Source organism: Zeus faber, assembly GCF_960531495.2.
Source record: "Zeus faber genome assembly, chromosome: 18".
Taxonomy (NCBI): Eukaryota; Metazoa; Chordata; class Actinopteri; order Zeiformes; family Zeidae; genus Zeus; species Zeus faber.
This window is the reverse complement of record NC_137210.1, coordinates 26,935,697-26,940,696: the sequence shown is the minus strand read 5'-3', so window position 1 is coordinate 26,940,696 and position 5,000 is coordinate 26,935,697. Positions and strand designations below refer to the sequence as shown.

Sequence of the window (5,000 nt, the reverse complement as noted above, 5' to 3'; positions counted from 1 at the left end):
CGGCTCGGTTTGCGCTCAAACGCGAGGCTGCCGCGGGAAAGCTTGGCAACCTAAAAACGTGGGGGGGGGGGTGGGGTTGCGGGCCGCAGCGCCGAGAACCCCCGTCCTCGAGTTCGCGCCGCCTCATAGTTCTGGTCGCTCTGCTGCCGTAGCTTGTCGCTCCACCTTCAGCTCCGCGGCTCCGACTCCAACCTCCGTCGCCCCGACAGTCGCGGCGGGTGGAGACGTGCTTTCTTTAGTTTGCTGCAAAGCGTCGGTTCCCTCAAGTGTTTGGCTTCCTGGCTCTCAGACCGGCTAAGCAGCTCAGAGGCTTCCCGGCGGCCTCCCCCTGTGTCTCTGGGCCAGCGTCGGCCAATCAGAAGGCTGGAAACGTGCCCCCCCCCTCCGGGGCCAATCCCGCAGTGTGTGTGTGTGCGTGGGGGGGGGGGATTCGCTTCGAACGGCGCACCCGATTATCGGTGATGTAGCACTCCTGGCGCCGTCCCGGGAGGAAGTGGCGACGGGGGCTCAGTGACGGCCCCCCCCGGTCCCAAACATGGGAGGTGGACGGAACCATCTGCGCGGCGCTCAGGGGGGCGGGGGGGCGGGACGGGAGGGGCGGCGCACATAGCGCCATCTGGGAGGCTCTGCCACGGCCATCTGTGAGTGACTGAGTGGAACGAGGGGAGAGTAGAGGACGGGTGGAGGGAGACGGAGAGGAGGAGGTGGAGAAGGAGGAGGAGAAGAAAGCGACGGAAGGAGGAGATGGGAGAGGGAGGGAGGGAGTTACCCCCACGGGAGAGATTACTGTGTCTCCTTCAGCCGCTACTGTGGTCAATGCGATTGGATTTTGCATAATGGCCGTGTGAGGTGGCCGCAATTGTATCCTCCGCGTAATTGTTTCCCCCCGGCGTCGCGCGGCGCTCGGCCCCGCCCGGGAACCGTCGTCCGGACGACTCCCGGCGCTCCGCTTTCTCCGCACTCCACAGCCCAGACGGCGGAGGAAGCCGCTTGGCGAGCGGCCGGGGCGAGGGGGCTAACGGGTTTTCTGCGAGTCGACGCCCCCCGTCGGCCTCGGCGCAACGGCGTCAGAGAGGGCGTGGCCACAAACAAACGCGTGAATATCCAGCGCAGGGCATTAGGTCGGGCCGGCGTGCAGACACGTCTTTACTGCTCGGCGCCCAGAAATGGCCGCCGCTGCCCGGGCCTGGGACGGCGGTGCCTGGCGCACGGGGCCACGGGGCCACGGGGCCACGGGGCCACGGGGCCACGGGGCCACGGGGCCACGGGGCCACGCCCGCACGCGGCCCGTTCGCAAACACAGACACAACAACAAACGGCACAAAATGACAAACGAGCTGAGAAAACGGCGCCGGGAGATGTGGCTCCGTCGCGTCCGGGGGGGGGAGGCTCAGGCTACGAAGGGCTACACCCTCACTTCTCCTCAGAATCCACACTCTCCCCATCCCTCCCTCCATCTATCCATCCATCCATCCTCCATCCATCCATCCACCCATCCATCCATCCATCCATCCATCCATCCATCCATCCATCCATCCTCCATCCATCCATCCATCTATCCATCCATCCACCCATCCATCCACCCACCCATCCATCCATCCACCCATCCATCCATCCACCTATCCACCCATCCATCCACCCATCCCTCCCTCCATCCATCCATCCACACTGCTGCTGCTGCTGCTTCTGGTGTTAATTATTGATGCAGCGGTGTCTGTGTTTACTTACTCTGGGATGGCGCTATCAGCCTCCGTCTGGCTGCGAAGAGAGAGAGAGTGGGGGGGGGGGGTGGGAGGCGGGTGGAGAGACGGGGAGACGGAGAGACGAAGGGCGGAGGAAAGGTTAATGGGGAGCGACCGGTAACACAAGACGAGACGGTTCAGGAAGTAGCACGTCCAGAGGCGGGTGAGGGCGGAGAGGGCGGAGAGGGCGGAGAGGTGGCAAAACCCGCAGAAAGATGGACGCTGACACCGAAGCACCGAGGCAGGAGGCCTCACAGAGGGGCTGTTCAACCGGCGGCCCCCTTTCTCCAGCGCAGCGCGGCCCCTCCCACGGGACGGGAGGTTATGGCCACAGAGCCACAGAAAGCCGCCGCTGCCGTGTCTCAGAAGGAAACAGGACTCGACGTCCTCCGCCCGTCTCCCTGGTGTCCGTGCGTTGGCTTCTCAGCCACAATCACAATTTGCCGACTCACTTCCCATTACTGTAGGTTTTGAGTAGTCTGGCACGTTATGTGTTATTTGGCGGTTAAACCCAGGGCCAAGTGGGAGGACATATTGATGAGCTGGCAACATGTCAAAATATATCTCCCTCGTTGAATTAATGTGGAGCTCACAAACATATAACAGACACGGCTGTGGGAGAAGCAGGATGAGAGAACAATATCCCAAAATACAGTTATGATAAGATTTCAGCGTTTGGGGTGTTGGTGCACTTTCATAATAATAATAATAATAATAATAATAATAATAATAATAATAATAATAATAACAAATATTATCATTATAATATTAATAATAATAATAATAATAAAGTTGATTCATAGGAACCCTGAGCTGGTGGTGGTGCACGCTGTAGCGCATGTAGCGTCTCCGTCGCCTCGCGCACTCGCGCGGAGACACCGACGGAATTCTGAGGCTGGATCGGCGTGGCGAACTCCATTAAATCCCCCCCCGTAGCCGAGCATATTGAACCTGAAAGTGGGCGCGGGGGCGGTCCAATCTGCAAGTCCCCCGCAAAAAAAAAGAGAGAAAGAAGAAGGGGAAGGGGGTGGGGGGGCGGGGGGGTCGGAGAGAAAATCCAATTTTGCAGTTTTGTGCAAATTCATCTCTACGCAGCAGAACCCCCCCCACCTTCAAACCAACCCCCCCCCAAATTATAATGAAATAAAAAACCTACAACGCCGCCGCCCCTCCATTTCGAGGGGGAATGGCAAAATGCTAATGGCTTTAGCCTGAAGAGTAGAAAGTAGGGAGATGGAGGGAGAGAGAGAGGGGGGGGGGGTAGGAAAACAGGAGGCTATTTTCTCCACCCGAGTGTGTCGCGCTCGCTGTTAATTGCCTCTTGTTCTTCCCGCTCCGGCCCCGCCCGCCGCTGAAAACAGCCCCGGTGCATTGTGGGGCGGCAGTTTGAATTGTTGGCCCCCGGAGAAGGCCGAGCGGACGGCGAAAACACAAGAGCGATAGAATCTCCGAGTGAGGGGAGGTAGAGATGGGGAGGGAGGAGGGGAGGGAGGGAGAAGATGGGAGCGTTGGTTTAGTATTCAGGGTCGTGCGTCGGAGGCGGTGAGACACGGTCCCCGCGGCGCCCGGGGGGGCTGTTAGGGGGGGTTTGGGGGCCGTCGGCGTTGAGATGTCATTGGTTTTGCGAGGATTTGGGAAGTGTTAGTTTGGGAAGTGTTAGTTTGGGAAGTGTTAGTTTGGGAAGTGTTAGTTTGGGAAGTGTGCGCGGAGGGACGTGGCTGCGTATCCGGGCGGGACGTCACCGTTCCACCTGATTTAATTTCGGGGGTAAAGGCATCGGACTCAGTACGACGACGGGGAATCACGAGGAATCACGATGGACCGAACGTGCTCCATTCAAACTGGATTACTTCGCTTGGGTTGGGTACTTGAGGGTCAAAGTCTCTTTCCTTTTTTCACCACTGACTTCTCAGCAAATTGAGCAAAAGTAGTTTTTCATATAAACTCCAAACGAGCTCCTGGTTCCTGTGTTTTCTGTTTGTTTATTCTGTGATCGTATGAAAACATGTTGAGGAGACGGTTCACTATTCCATTCCATATTGATGGATGCAACATTTTATTTTAGATAAATAAATAAATAAATATATATATATATATATATATATATATACATATATAAAAAAAAATATATATATATGTATATAAATATATATATACATATTTATCCAATTATTATAAATAATTTTTCATCATTTGATGGGTTTGTCTGTGCGTGTCTATGTGTTGGAGTGTGATTTAATTGTGTCTCTATAAAGTTCATCGAGGGAGGAAGAATGGGGTGGAGGGCTGGAGGGGTGGAGGATGGAGGATGGGGTTCTGGGGGGAGGTGGTGGTGGTGGTGGATGGATTCATTAGTCTTTTGGACCGAACACTCGATACGTAATTAATTATCCTCCTTTAATCCCGTTTCTTGCTCTAATTGTGGCGGCTCCACATCAATGCAGTGGATCTGTATCTGCAGCAATTGGATTAACGCGGCCGCGTGCTACGTGCACTGCCAGCGCCAGACGGGCACCTCCCTGCCCTCCTCCGCCTCCTCCTCCGCCTCCTCTTGCTCCTCCTCCGCCTCCTCCTCCTCTTCCTCCTCCTCATCCTCTTCCTCCTCCTCCTCCTCCTCCTCCTCATCCTCTTCCTCCTCCTCCTCCTCATCCTCCTCCTCCTCCTCTTCCTCCTCCTCCTCCTCATCCTCTTCCTCCTCCTCCTCCTCCTCCTCCTCCTCCTCCTCATCCTCCTCCTCCTCCTCTTCCTCCTCCTCCTCCTCCTCCTCCTCCTCCTCCTCCTCCTCCTCCTCCTCTTCCTCTTCCCTGCAGAGCTCCCACTTTGACTGAATCTTATCATCGGTAAAAGTATATAAACATAAATAACAAATACAGTTTGGTTCAAATATACATGTATTTAGTTTATTCACGTACGTCTAATTAAGTTGAAAGACTTGAGTTTCCATGTTTGACATCATTTGTTTATTCGTAAAACATGTCAGACGGTCGCTACAACCGTACAGCCTTTTCCACCTTTTCACGCTATAAAACCAACAGTTTTTGGGCTTTTAAGCCTCGAAACTCCCAAAATGAATGAACTTAAAAAAAAAAAAATCCCTAAAAAAAGGTAATAACCCTGTGTCTTCATATCTAATTTATTTTAATGATAAGTGTACGTACTCCTCTATAATACATAGGTTTTAACACATACTGTAAGCTTTTTCCCTGCAGATGATGCTCATGCAGATCCTGCTTATAATTTATAGAAATGCTTTATGGG

General features: G+C 54.4%; 1 protein-coding gene across 1 annotated transcript in view; it reads left to right on the top strand.

Moving 5' to 3' along the window:
• The window catches only part of efnb2a (ephrin-B2a), a 29,894-nt gene that overhangs the window by 11,809 nt on the left and 13,085 nt on the right, over positions 1-5,000 (top strand). The gene's annotated exons all lie outside the window — the stretch shown is intronic.